We start from the raw sequence: 16,365 nt of genomic DNA, 5'->3' as shown, positions 1-16,365 counted from the left end.
ATCTGGCAGCAAAAAGACTGAAGGTGGACGTTTTAAGATGACACTAAAATACTCAATCCTGATAAAGGACAAGTCTAAACTACCAATTGGATGACAGAAGGCATGTGTGCAATAACTTTTGATCTTAACAATAATTTAGACAATATTTAATCCAGAATATGATAAAGATGTGTGTTATCTTCACAATTGAATAACCCAGTACAACACAATGCAGTCAGTTTCTGCACTAAAACTGTACACATTCACATGCCGCTGATCACTGATTCATCTCTGAGGAAAAAGATAATGCTCAGGTTTTCAAAGCGCTCATCATTTCTTTAGTTCAAAAGCCCATCTGTGATAATACAAAGTGCCACGTCAGATGATTAATCCGACAAGCTGTACAACAAAAGCACAGCAGCTCAGTCAACCTCTCAAAATGAACTTTACAAGAAGCGCTGGTTTTTCGACAATCAAACACGTCTGTGCAAACATATGCAGAAAGACACTGCGGGAAGTTCAGGAGTTCTGAAATAGCGCAAACATTCGCAGCATATGGACCAAACCATCTGTGGTTTGATGCATCTGAGCTGCTGACAGGAGCAGACATCGCCGTGGCAACATATTTTATTGGGGAAGGCGGGGTTTTCCTCATTTGAATATTCTAATTTTAGTCTCGACGCCTACAGCGGATTCACTTGTGAAATATATAACCAAAGATGGGAAAAAACGGGGATTAGCCTAAAAATAATTTGCCGACACTGCATTTCCTGAGCATTTTTTAAGAATTCATTCATTCATTCAGCTATTATTAAATAAATTAATTCAACTATTTGTTCATTCATTTAACCTTTTATTCATTCAGCCATTTAATAAATCATTCAGCCATTTATTTATTTATTCATCCATTTATTCATTCAGCCAACCCAGCAGCCACTTTTTCCTTCAAGCATTTATTTATTCATTCATTCATTTTCGATTTTATTTTACGACATATGGTCATATTTCAGCACTTCACCAATGGACAATGACTCTTAAAAAGCACATAAAATGAGTTTTCACACAGGTTCTCATTCATACATTCATTCATTCAGCCAGCCAGCCATTAAGTTCTTCAGGCATTTATTTATTCATTCATTCATCCATCTGTTTTGCCAGCCAATCATTCATCCATCCATCCAGAGATTCATTCATTAATTTATTCATTTATGATTTTAGGATTTGACTCCACATTTTATGTGCTATTTAAGGTCATATTTCAGCACTTCACAAATGGACAGCGACAGCTAAATAGCACATACAATGCGTTATCACACAGGTTCTCATTTATTCATTCATTCATTCAGCCATTCATTCATTCATTCATTCCACCAGCCATTCATTTCTTCAGGTATTTATTTATTTATTTATTTATTTATTTATTTATTCATTCATTCGTCCATCTATTTAGCCAGCCAGCCATTCATTCATTTATCCATCCAGATATTTATTAATTTATGATTTTAGGATTTGACTCCACATATGGTTATATTTCAGCACAATGGACAGTAACTCCTAAATAACATATGGAATGGGTTTCACACAGGGTATCTATCATTCATTAATTCATTCATTCATTCATTCATTCATTCATTCATTCATTTATCCATCCAGAGATTCATTCATTTATGATTTTAGGATTTGACTCCACAAATGGTCATATTTCAGCACTTCACAAATAGACAGCGACATAAATAGCATATAGAATGGGTTATCACATGGGTTCTCATTTATTCATTTATTCATTCATCCAGAGATTCATTCTTTCATTCATTCATCCATAGATTCATTCATTCATTCGTATTTCAGCACTTCACAAATGGACAGCGACTTCTAGATAACACATAAAATGGGTTTCACACAGGTTTTCATTCATTCATGCATTCAAAGGTTCATTCATTTATGATTTTAGAAATTGACTCCACATATGGTTATATTTCAGCACTTTACAAATGGACAGCGACTCCTAAATAGCATATAGTATGATTTCTCACATGTATATAACATGTTGTGTTGCATTTGGGGGGGGGGGGGGGTGGATTTTAATATCTAAGACGCGTGCTTATGAGGAAGAGCCGGGCCTGTGCAATGGGCTCCAGCACCCTGAGAAGAAACACTGATGAAAATGTATGTTCATTCATTCATTCATTCATTCATTTATCCATTCATTCATTCATTTAACCTATTATTCATTCATTAATTGATTTAGCCATTCAATAATTCACTATCATATTATACACACCCTATCTTTTGACACAATGTTTATTGTATTGTATTGTAAACAATGTTTATTGTATCTGAATTCATTCATTCATTTTCTTTTAGGCTTAGTCCCTTTATTAATCAGGGGTCGCCACGGCGGAATGAACCGCCAACTTATCCCGCCTACGTTTTAAGCAGCAGATGCAGCTCAGCATGAGGAAACACCCATGCACTCTTGCATTCACACCCACACAAACATTAAGGCCAATTTAGCTTATCCAATTCAACTAAAGTCTTGGACTGTGCAGAATACTTGTAATAACAGTGGCATATATATGAAAAGTTTAATACACCAGGAAAAAGCTTCATTGAAGCTTCAGTATAGACAAAACTAACAAGTTGGCTGAATTTCCATGTTATTCATCTAGCGTAAACTATCAGATTCATTCATTTTCCGCTCAGTATAACATCCCGGAGCCTCCACTGTTAGTCTTGGAAAGTCTTATTTGAGTCTTAAAATCAAGTTTTGCTGCCGATGATTCACTTTAGCCGCCCAGTATCAGTGTTTAATGTGTTCATTGAAGGTTCGGGTCAGCAGACCAGCGGCCTGGCTGATTATTTAACTACTTTTTTAGCACATGCTAATGACGAGACCGTCAGCTGAAGAGTGAGCCCTTTTTGAACCCTTCCTCTGGCTTTTTCCCACTAATTTGTGAGACTGTACACTTGTTGAAAAAGCCTGTAATTGTCTTGCAATTTTACGCCGCCGGACCGTACACTCTGATAAGGCTTTATTAAACGAATAATTCGGACAGTCGTCTCATTAAAAAATTTTCCTCGCTTCCTCCACTTTCTCCGTTATCGTGCTGCTCTTTGTGCATATGCATCTGCGCCCTAATTCGCTTGTGTAGAGGGAAATTAAATGTGCTTCTGGTTGATTGCGTTTGGGTGTCGAAGCTCCCTCAAGCCTCATGCAAACACCTCCAGGAATCCACGTATTCCTTTAAATAAATCTCGGTGAGCTGAATTGTCATTCTTTCATGGTGACGTGCTCCTATTCAGGCTAATTTAATTGAGATTTGCTTGGGCTGAATAGGAGGACAGCCGGCGCTCTGCTGGAGAACTTTTCCCAGGTCTATATTAATGCCTTCACGCTGCGCATGTGTGACAGTGATTGAAGTGTTGTGAAATGCAGGTAAAGAACGATTCATTATCTTGTCTCTTTAAATACTTTCGGGTTTATCAGAAGTGTTTGGGTTTGGAGCTCAGAGACTTTCCTGATGGACAACAGGCCATTTGGAGACAGTTTGAGGACTTGTGTTTGGCATACGCATGAAACTCAAGTGCATTTGTTGTAATCATATGTCTCACCAATACACAAATCAAAAGGTTCACCTAAAGGCATTTCACTTCAATGTCACGTCCTTCACTTTTTATTTTTGGTACGCTTGATTGATTTTCAGTCTTGAACTTTGTTCTCTTGAAGTCATCTTGAGGTGTTGAAGTTCAGAAGGTTGCTGGTTCAATGTTAAGGTCATGAGTAGGGCAAGATGGAATCTGCAGACATATTTAGCTACAGAGATGGGGGACTCGAGTCACATGACTTGACTCGAGTCAGACTTAAGTCGCAAAATTTTGGACTTTAGACTTGCTTGACAAATATCCAAAAATGGCTCGATTTGACTTGGACTTGACTGTCATGACTTGAGACGTGACATACTTGAGTGAAATGACTTTAAAAAAACTTGTGTTTGTTAAATACACAACCGTTTGTTATATATTAAGCATTTAAAAACAAAATAAAACCGAAAGTTACGCATGCGCAGTATTAACAGCTCATCGGTTCTCAGATCGGTCTGAAACAATCAGTTTAGTTTGCCGAACTGGATCATTCGGTTCATTAAGAAGAACCGCTTTAAATGATTCATTAGATTCATTTAAACCAGGGGTGTCAAACTCAATTCCTGGAGAGCCGAAGCCCTGCACAGTTTAGTTCCAACCCTGCTCCAACACACTTACCTGTAGGTTTCAAACAAGCCTGAAGGACTCAATTAGTTTGATCAGGTGTGTTTAATCAGGGTTGGAACTAAACTGTGCAGAGCTGCGGCCCTTTTGGAACTGAGTTTGACACCTGTGGTTTAAACGATTCATTTAAACGAGTCATTTGCTATTCGGCCATCAGAATGCGATGATGAAAAATGGAAGGCGCTCCACCAAAGATAGCCGATTTTACCGGTTTAAAGATTACAAACAAGACGGCTAATCAAAGTTTATACTATTTAGTCTGACTCAGTGCTTGTGTATATTTAGTGACACGTTTTTTCCTGTGTTCCACTGTTTGTATCCACCTAACCAAACATCTGCGTTTGCTGTATATTTTATTAATTTGATGATGTCATTAGGCTAATACACAGGCTATTTTATATACATATCTAAAATTATTTTGCATTTAAATTCGCTTTGAACTTGAAAGAGAGAGACGCAGATTTGACCTGTCAGCGATGCACATGGCTCCTGAATAGGTAAGAGAAAGTGGATGTCTTTTTTAACAGTTTTATTTTTACTTTAACTTATTGACTGTAAACAGCGTATAACATTGTCAAAATAAATGAAATTATTTTAAAGAATTGAATATGTTTTGTTTGTCGCATATTGGTACCTATTTATGTGATGTGGGTAAAAAATTGTGTGTTTTATTCCGGCTACCACCGCAAGTATATTTCAAATCTGTGAGAAGCACTAATAGCATTGTAATTGTGTGCTAATGTTCAACGTTTATGTTTTTGACATGTTAGGGGTTAAGTTTAATAAAAATAAAAAATAAAAGATTGCATTAAAACAGTCTGTTAAATGCTGTATTCCAGTTTATTTTTACTTGCATGCATCTTTTTAAATACAATTTATTGGTGGAAAAAAATGAAGAATTAGGTTAGGCAGAACAAGAAATCATTTCAGACCATGGATCTCAAAACCTGTAACGTGTGTGAAAGGGACTATATAAATTATCTGGAATCTAAAGGTTCAAAATTGCCTTTAAAGTTCATTCTTAGCAGTTCATATTACTAATCAAAACATTTTTATTGGAGTTATTAAAATGTACAAAATGTCTTCAAGGAAGACATTCTTTACTTTTAATATAATAATGTTGTTTGTAATAAAAGAAAAAAAATATCATTTTGATTCAATAATTTTTTCCTCAAAAAATATACCTGTGCACTTTAAGATTGGTTTTGTCATTTAGGGTCTCGTTTATTAATAATTAATAGGATAATATTTGAAGTAAGCACACTCATTCCCCTGAGCAAAAAGCCATCTGATTCTGATATATATATATATATATATATATATATATATATATATATATATATATATATATATATATATATATATATATATATTCTGATATATATATATTGACCTGAAAGTGACTTGCTAGACCAAGCTATGACTTGACTTGGCTTGACTTGAAATAAGCAGTGACTTGACTTGACTTGAGTCTGACAAAAAATGACTTGACTTGCTTGAGACGTTATGACTTGAGACTTGCACATGTGTGACTTACTCCCACCTCTGTTTAGCTATTTCTGCAGAGAAATTTGTAAAAATCTGATTTATGCGTAATTATTTTGGAAGTATCCTAACTAAAAAGTTAATACATGGCGTTTCTGTGTGGAGTTTGCATGTTCTCTCCATGTGTGTGTGGGTTTCCTCCGGGTGCTCCGGTTTCCCCCACAGTCCAAAGACATGCGGTACAGGTGAATTGGGTAGGCTAAATTATCCATAGTGTATGAGTGTGTGATGGGTGGATGGGTTGATGGGTTGGAAGGAATTCCGCTGCCTAAAACAAATGCTAAGTTGGCGGTTCATTCCCCTGTGGCGACCCTAGGTTAATAAAGGGACTAAGCCAAAAAGAAAATGAATGGTTTTAAACATAGTTTTAAACCGCATAATCTGATTAGCTTTGCTTTTTATCACTATTTAAAAGCCTTATTTAGGTGTGAAACAGAACAGTTTCAAACTAAGGCAGTTTAATGCAAATCTGCATCAAGCGCTTTATATTTAGGTTTTGGTTTAGTGGTGTTTAGAAACGGGTAAATACATTTATAAAGCTCAAGCGTTTTTATGTTGATCTTAGCTCTGCTGGACTAGAAAAAAGTATCTATATTGTAAGAAAGCCATATTACATGTCAAAATAAGAGAGCTTTGAATAACTTTGTTTACTGCGCTAGAATCTGAAGGTATTATAGTGACAGTTCACGTGGGCTGCATTTCATTATAAGTATAAAATGTAATCAGATTTAATGAGCTGCTGTTTATAAATGTCCTTGAACCATGCATACGGTATCTTAGTAGTGAGAGAGTACTATGAACATATTTATAGTCAAGATTTATTTTCAAGAAACTATGAAGACTTTCTCCAGAAGAAAAAAATATTATCAGACATACTGTGAAAATTTTCTTGCTCTGTTAAACATCATTTGGGAAATATTTAATAAAGAAGAAAAAAATTCGAAGGGGGCTAATAATTCTGACTTCAACTGTATATATACACAGTTAAAGTCAGAATTATTAGCCCCCCTTTGATTTTTTTCTTTTCTTTTATTTATTTTTCTTGTTTTATTTCAGCTAGAATAAAAGCAGTTTTTAATTTTTAAACACCATTTTAAGGTAAATATTATTAGCCTCTTTAAGCTATATTTTTTTCGATAGTCTACAGAACAAACCATTGTTATACAATAACTTGCCTAATTACCCTAACCTGCCTAGTTAACCTAATTAACCTAGTTAAGCCTTTAAATGTCACTTTAAGCTGTATAGAAGTGTCCTAAAGAATATCTAGTCTAATATTATTTACTGTCATCATGACAAAGAGAAAATAAATCAGTTATTAGAGATGAGTTATTAAAACTATTATGATTAGAAATCTGTTGAAGAAATCTGCTCTACGTTAAACAGAAATTGGGGAAAAAATAAACAGGGGGCTAATAATTCTGACTTCAACTGTGTGTGTGTGTGTGTGTGTGTGTGTGTGTGCGTGCGTGCGTGCGTGCGTGCGTGCGTGCGTGCGTGCGTGCGTGTGTGTGTGTGTATATATATCAGTATACAGCCTGTATTGACTGCTCAGTGAACACAGTTTGAGTGATGAAAGCAGTGTGTAATGTGTGAAAACAGCCTTAAACATCTCATTAACTCGGCTTTACTTTACGTTGTGCATCCTGGGGTTATAAAGCTGAAGAAACTGTTTCTCAGTTTTAGTTTTTTCTGTGAAGTTTGCTGATGTACATTGATATACAAAGGCTTTTTACTCATTCATTTATTTTCTTTCGACTTAGTCTCTTTATTCATCAGGGGTCACCACAGCGGAATGAACCGCCAACTTATCCAGCATATGTTTTACACAGCGGATGCCCCTAGTACTGGGAAACACCCATACAGACTCATTCACACATACATAAGGACAATTTAGTTAAATTAATTCCCATATAGCGCATGTGTTTGGACTGTAGGGACAACTGGAGCACCTGGTGAAAACGCACTCAAGCATAGGGAGAACATGCAAACTCCACACAGAAATTCCAACTGACCCAGCTGGGGCTCAAACCTGTGACTTTCTTTCTGTGCAGCTACAGCCCTAACCACTGAGCCACTGTGCCACCCTCTTAACATAATAGTAACTCATCTCTAATAACTGATTTATTTTCTCTTTGTCATGATGACAGTAAATAATATTACACTAGATATTCTTCACGACACTTCTATACAGTTTAAAGTGACATTTAAAGGCTTGACTGGGTTAATTAGGCAAGTCATTCGTATAACAGTTATGTAGACAAACGAATACAATGATAGCTTAAGGATGCTAATAATATTAAGCTTAAAACGGGTAAAAAAAATTAAAAACTGCTTTTATTCTAGCTGAAAAAAAAACAAATCAGACTTTCTCCAGAAGAACAAATATTATAGGAAACACTGTGAAAATTTCCTGAATTTGTTCAACATCATTTGGGGAATATTTGAAAAGAAATTCACAGGAGGGCGAATAATTCTGACTTCTGATTCCTTTCATCCATTAAATATGACTTGAGAAATGTTTGAGAAGGACGACATGTTGCACAGAAGGGCGAATCATTTTTCCCTCCACTGTATTTGAGTGCAGAAAAAACTCAAATCATTTGTTAGCGTTGTGCTGTTCACAACGTGACTAAACGAATGACTGAACAATCAACTGGGCGGCCGGCCAATCAGCCAATCAGCCGACCCAGCCACTCTCCTCCTCCTCCTCCTCCTTCCCTAAACCCAAGCGACAATTTACAAAAGCCGTCCAGAAAAGCAAAAGCCCTCGTCCGATTTTGACCAAGTTTTCCAATTTCACCGCATTCTCGCCCTGTCACGAACTCGTTCGCTTTTATTTTTCAGATTCTGTTTTTCATCTTACCTGATTTCTGGAACCGCTTTTCCCCGGACTCGTACCCGGTCATCCCCACAGGTGGCTCCTCCTCCTCCAGACCTCTGCTTCGCCAACGTAACACTACGAGCTAAGCGGACAAACTGGTTATGGTGGGAAAGCCCTCCACACAGAGGTGAGCCATCACAGTCTGCGAGCTTGAAGAAGAGGAGCGGCGTCACACCGCCCCATAGCGTTTGCACAAAAGACCGAAATGCTGCCATACGTACCTCCAGCCACGTAAATTGCGTTCTCCAGAAACGTTCGCGAGGCTACGTTTTCAGAATGAGCTTGGGTGGGTTAAATGACCAAAACATAGACTTTCCAGCACATAACGCACATTTTCAATGCAGAGTATCTGACTTCAGCATTGTTTTTCAGATGAATAAGAATGTTCACTGATAATATTATTAAGCTAAAAATGGTTTTAAAAATTAAAAACTGCTTTTATTCTAGCTGAAATAAAACAAATCAGACTTTCTCCAGAAGAAAAAATATTATAGGAAACACTGTGAAAATTTCCTGAATTTGTTCAACATCATTTGTGGAATATTTGAAAAGAAATTCACAGGAGGGCAAAAAATTCTGACTTCTGATTTCTTTTATCCATTAAATATGACTTGAGAAAGACGACATGTTGCACGGAAGGGCGAATCATTTTTCCCTCCACTGTATTTGAGTGCAGAAAAAACTCAAATCATTTGTTATAGCGTTGTGCTGTTCACAACGTGACTGAACGAATGACTGAACAATCAACTGGGCGGCCAAGAGGTGAGCCATCACAGTCAGCGAGCTTGAAGAAAAGGAGCGGCGTCACACCGGCCCATAGCCTTTGCACAAAAGACCGAAATGCGGCCATACGTACCTCCAGCCACGTAAATTGCGTTCTCCAAAAACGTTCGCGAGGCTACATTTTCAGAATGAGCTTGAGTTGGTTAAATAACCAAAACAAAGACTTTCCAGCACATAACGCACATTTTTAATGCAGAGTATCTGACTTCAGCATTGTTTTTCAGATGAATAAGAATGTTCACTGATAATATTATTAAGCTTAAAATGGGTTTAAAAATTAAAAACTGCTTTTATTCTAGCTGAAATAAAACAAATCAGACTTTCTCCAGAAGAAAAAATATTATCGGAAACACTGTGAAAATTTCCTGAATCGGTTCAACATCATTTGGGGAATATTTGAAAAGAAATTCACATGACAGCGAATAATTCTGACTTCAACTTTAGGAAATGCTGTTAAATTTCCTTTATCCATTAAATATGACTTGAGAAATGTTTGAGAAGAACAACATATTGCACAGGGGGGTGAATCGTTTTGCCCTCGACTGTACTTGAGTGCAGAAAATAGCTCAAATCATTTGTTAGCGTTGTGCTGTTCAGTCATGTATCTGGAGGATGGTAAGTAAACTGAGTCGAGCAGAATCAGAGATCAGTGTGTGTTAACCGAGTCTGCAGGTGAAAAGCAGATCTAATCCAGTCAACTTCACTTTTCCCCCCCCCGAGGCAGAAAAACTGTTGGTATTACAGTGGATTTATGAGGCTTTGCTGTATGTGAACTTGTTCTCTTATTGCTTTTTCAGGGGAAAGTAGTTCAGTTTGTCTGAATCATGTGAACCCGCGGGCTAGCAGACGGAACAGGTAAACACCAGAGAGCGTGTGATGATATAATAATGATAATAATAATAATAATAATAATAATAATAATAATAATAATAATAATAATGACTGACTCAGTTGGCGTTTCTGTGTGGAGTTTGCATGTTCTCCCCGTGTTGGTGTCGGTTTCCTCCGGGTGCTCCGGTTTCCCCCACAGTCCACATTTTTTTCAGTGTAGTCTCAGTCGTTGTGTGTGATTTTTCTAGTGCTGAGTAAAGCTGACGGTTCCTGCTCTGTCAGTGTGTGTGTAAAACTCTGTCCACATTTACTGTGATCAGTGACTCTGCTTCTGCTTCTGTCTGTTTGCAATTAATCAAACTAATGAATGATGAAGAATTCTCTGCTGTTTTCTGCTTCAGATCATCTGACACTAATTCTGTCCTGTGCTAATTACCATCGCCGCTGTTTTTCACTCCAGGCCTGCAGGTAAACAGCTTTACTTCAGTCTCACGTGCTTTCATACGTCCTTTAAACTTAATGTTCAATCTTTCTTAACATTAAAGATATATGACACTTAAACTGAACACATTTGTGGTTTAACTTCTATTTGGAGGGAAAATGAAAGTGTTTTGCTGCGTTCACACCAGAGGCGGAACGCGCGGATAAATCGCGCTATTTGCGCGTAAATAGCCGCGTGAACATTTGAACATTTGAGTTTACTCGCTTCATTCGCACGTCAAATTCACTTCAGAACAGAAGCGGACTGTTTATGTGCTTTATGAAGACTGAAAAACAACGATGAGTCAACTTAGTCAAGGATCGAACCAGCGACCTTCTTGCTGTGAGGCGAACGTGCTACCCACTGCGCCACTGCGTCGCCTCATTATAATTATATTATTTGCTAATTAAAAACCACCTCATGTGGAATTCGGATTCTGCTACTGTCCACCAGAGGTCGCATTTCAGTCACGGGCACATGCTTTGAGAGCCTTCCTGACTGAATGAATGAAATACACTATTTTCCAACACGGCAACACGGGGTGCTGAAATATAATTGGCTAAACTGGCAGTGGGTGGGTTAAATAACCAAAACAAAGACTTTCCGGCACATAATGCACATTTTCAAAGCAGAATATTTGACTTCAGCATTGTTTTACAGATAAACAAGAATGTTCACTGCGCATGTTTCTAAATATCAGCAAACATATTATGGTATTCTCATGCTTCAGAAGAGTCAAACCCTCCCATACAGCACCTTTAACATGCACACCGAGATGAAGCTTTAGTTTTTATTAATTATAGTTATGTTTTGCTTTTCAATCGTTTTCCTTCAGCTGAGTCCCTTTATTCAGCAGCGGTCGCCACAGCAGAATGAATCGCCAACTATTCCCGCATATGGTTTACACAGCGGATTGAGAGATTGCATATCGCAGGCAATCAAAATATGGCAATGTCTGTTTTTTGTCCAATATCGTGTCGCCCTAATTTGCCCACATCAAAGTAAAGACAGCAGGAATGATGGAGTTATCAGACTCTGAGAAGTTTCTCAAGGTTTCGTCATCTTCAATATGTCAATCTGTGCTGCTGGTTTGTGTGTGTTGGGTTTCTGACCTTGTGGAGACGAGAACACAAACCTGAGGGCAGCAGTGTGTCTGAAAGCATCCGTCAGCTGTCATTACACATCTCCAACACACTCCGTCTGCACAGTTTGACCTGCTGTCAGGAGTCTTTAAAAGAGCAGATCCTTCAACACACACACACACACACACACACACACACACAGACCTAATGACTCATGATCAATAAACACTTCTACTGCGGCTTAATTGGATTACTTTTCTGTATGTATGTACGGTATGTCATGGCATAGTGGCTCAGTGGTTAGCACTGTGACCTCACAGCAAGAAGGTCACTGGTTCGAGTCCCGGCTGGGTCAGTCAACTTTTCTGTGTGGAGTTTGCATGTTCTCCCCGTGTTGGCTTGGGTTTCCTCCGTGTGCTCCGGTTTCCCCCACAGTCCAAACACATGCGCTATAGGGTAATTAATGAACTAAAATGGCCATGATGCATGTGTGTGTGAATTAGTGTGTATGGGTGCTTCCCAGTATTGGGTTGCAGCTGGAAGGGCATCTGCTGTTTTTATGTCAGTGAACTCTTCTTCTATAAATGCCTTTTTATGTCTGATTTGTAAGTGTGTGTGTGCGTGTGTGTGTGCCATGATGAAGAGTCTGTTGATTCCTGTCATTCACACACACACTCTTTCCTTCACATCTGAGTGTCTAATCAGCATTGATTTACACTCGTTCACCAGTGATCTCCACTACTGACAGGAAATCACACACACACACACACACACTCATGATGGAGCTGGCGCACACATACACTTGATGAAGCACACACAAGCACACACACACACACACACACACACACCATGATAAAGCTGACACAGGCACACTTGAATCCCACACTCTCTCACTCAGCTGACACACACTTGATGAAGCACACACACACATTCTCACATGATGAACCATACACACACACACACATGCACGCAATGAAGTATACACACTCTCTTAATAAAGCTAACACACACACATGATGAAGTACACACACACACACACTCACACAGACACACATTTGTTCATAGATCCTGACGGGACTCTCATAGACACACACACACACACATGATGAAGCACATACACACTCTCACATACACTCATAATAAAGCATACACACTCAAACACACACTCACACATGATGAAGCTGAGACACAGACATGATGAAGCACACACAAGATAAAGTATACACAAACATTCACACACATGATGAAGTACACACACACACATAATAAAGCTGACACACACACACACACACACTTGTTTTTAAATTCCAGTGAGGCTCTCATAGACACACATGCACACATGATGAACCACACACACACTCCTGATGAAATATACACACACACACACACACACACACACACACGCTTATTTTTAAATCCAGGCAGGACTCTCATAGACACACACACACACACACACACACACACATATGGTGAAGCACAAACACACTCTCACATACACTCATAATGAAATACACACACACACACACACTGACGCTTATTCTTAAATCCTGGTGGGGACTTTCATAGATACACTCACACAGACTTGTTCTTATATCCTGGTGGGGACTCTTATAAACACACACACACACACATGCACACACTCTCACACACACTTCTGATGAAGCATACACACACAGATTGTCCTTAAATCGTGGTGGGGACTCTTATAAACACACACACACACACAAGCATGTACACACACTTACACACACACTCCTGATGAAGCATACACACACAGACTTGTTCTTAAATTGTGGTGGGGACTATTATAAACACACACACACAAGCGTGTACTCACACTTACACACACACTCCTGATGAAGCATACACACACAGACTTGTTCTTAAATCCTGGTGGGGACTCTAACACACACATCAAGCATGCACACACTCTTACACACTCCTGGTGAAGCGTACACACACACAGACTTGTTCTTAAATCCTGGTGTGGTCTCATAAACACACACACACATGCACACACACTCCTGATGAAGCATTCACACAGACTTGTTCCTATATCTTTGTGGGGACTCTTATAAACACACACATGCACACACACTCCTGATGAAGCATACACACACACACAGACTTGTTCTTAAATCCTGGTGGGGACTCTTATAAACAAACACACACACACATGCACACACTCTCACACACACTCCTGATGAAGCAAACACACAGACTTGTTCTTATATCCTGGTGGGGACTCTTATAGACACTCTCTCTTCATCTTTCTCTCTCACACACACACACACACACACACACACACACACATGCACACACACTCCTGATGAAGCATTCACACAGACTTGTTCCTATATCTTGGTGGGGACTCTTATAAACACACACACACACATGCACACACTATCACATACACACTCCTGATGAAGCACACACACACACACAGACTTGTTCTTAAATCCTGGTGGGGACTCTTACAAACAAACACACACACACATGCACACACTCTCACACACACTCCTGATGAAGCAAACACACAGACTTGTTCTTATATCTTGGTGGGGACTCTTATAAACACACACACACACATGCACACACTCTCACACACACTCCTGATGAAGCATACACACACACAGACTTGTTCTTAAATCCTGGTGGGGACTCTTACAAACAAACACACACACACACATGCACACACTCTCACACACACTCCGGATGAAGCAAACACACAGACTTGTTCTTATATCTTGGTGGGGACTCTTATAGAAACTCTCTCTTCATCTCTCTCTCACACACACACACACACACACACACTTGTTTTTATATCCCAGTGGGGACTCACACTCATTCTCTCTACATATCTCTTTCACACACACACAAACACACACAAACACTCAGATTGACATATAAAGTGACCAATCACAGTATGGTTACATCATCCAATCAGATAAGAGCTGCTGATGTCATCCAGCTGTGTTAGTGCACATCAGTGAGCACTATAGTGAACGCTGGAGATGCTGTGTGTGCTGTAAACGTTCTGTTCATTACCGGAAACGTGAATGAGAAACATCAGAGCAGGAAGAGTGCTACGTTTATGTACAACAGCCGTTATTAAAGGATGGAAATCAGCGCTGGGCTTTGAAGCGCTGGAAATAAGCAGCTCTAATTGATTTGGAAATTCTAATTACATTTCTGCGGTCTCGTGTCTCATTAGCAAATGTAAAAATAGAGGGCGAGGAAAGGCTGACATCAATTCTAGAGATCTGCCCATGGGAATAAGGAAAACACACACACACACTCACGCACACACATAATGACGAGCAGGTGCTGAGTCAGCTTTACTGTGTTTACATGGAGTCACAGACAGAGATGTGTTCTGATACATTAATATATAATAAATACAGTTGAATATTTTCTTAAATATGTATTTTGTATTGTTTAATTTTGCTCGTTGAGCCGTAATAATTAATTAACTTATTTTAATTTTACAAATGTTTAATTTGCAAAACAATGTGCATATTTTATTTTATATTTCTGATCAATGTAAGTGAATAAATCAAATGATTCAATGCACAATTATCTGTGTGTGCTTATATCGCTCTAAATATTTTCCTAAAACCTTTCTAATAATTTTCTTCTGTTGAACACAAAATAAGATATTTCGAAAAATGTTGGAAACCTGTAACCATTGGCTTCCACATTATTTGTTTTACCTACTATGGAAGTAAATGGTTTATGGTTTTCAGTTTACTTCAAAATATCTTGTTTAAAACCTTTATGAGATGCTTTCTTCCGCTAAATGCAAAAGAAGATACTTTGAAAAATGCTGGAAACTTGTAACCATTGACTTCTATGGTATTTGCTTTTCCTACTATAGAAGTCAATGGTTACCGGTTTCCAGCTTTCTTCATAATATTGTTTAAGACATTTATGAGTTTCTTCCATTAAACACAAAAGAAGATACTTAGAAAAATGCTGGAAACCTCTAACCATTGACTTCCATGGTATTTGCTTTTCCTACTATGGAAGTCAATGGTTACCGGTTTCCAGCTTTCTTCAAAATATTTTGTATGAAACCTTTATGAGTTTCTTTCTTCTGTTGAACACAAACTAGGATATATTGAAAAATGCTGGAAACCTGTAACCATTGACTTCCATAGTATTTGTTTTTTCTACAATGGAAGTCAATGGTTACAGGTTTCTAGCTTTCTTCAAAACTTTGTTTTAAACCTTTATGAGTTTCTTCCGCTAAACGCAAAAGAAGATACTTCAAAAAATGCTGGAAATTTGTAACCATTGACTTCCACATTATTTGTTTTCCCTACTATGGAAGTATATGGTTACAGGTTTTCAGTTTACTTCAAAAATCTTGTTTAAAACCTTTATAAGCCCCTTTCTTCTGTTAAACACAAAAGAAGATACTTAGAAAAATTCTGGAAACCTCTAACCATTGACTTCCAAAGTATCCTATTATGGAAGTCAGTGGTTACCAGTTTCCAACATTCTTCAAAATA

General features: G+C 38.2%; 1 long non-coding RNA gene across 1 annotated transcript in view; it reads left to right on the top strand.

Moving 5' to 3' along the window:
* LOC147846642 (uncharacterized) overlaps window positions 1-16,365 on the top strand; it is a 91,667-nt gene that overhangs the window by 70,975 nt on the left and 4,327 nt on the right. Inside the window, exon 8 of the long non-coding RNA XR_015476074.1 lies at window positions 10,690-10,756. This is a non-coding gene — a long non-coding RNA (uncharacterized LOC147846642). The remainder of the gene's footprint in view (window positions 1-10,689; window positions 10,757-16,365) is intronic.

Source organism: Danio rerio, chromosome 1 (assembly GCF_052040795.2).
Source record: "Danio rerio strain M-AB ecotype USA chromosome 1, GRCz13ab, whole genome shotgun sequence".
NCBI classification, from domain to species: Eukaryota; Metazoa; Chordata; class Actinopteri; order Cypriniformes; family Danionidae; genus Danio; species Danio rerio.
This window is presented reverse-complemented; position numbering and strand designations above follow the sequence as displayed.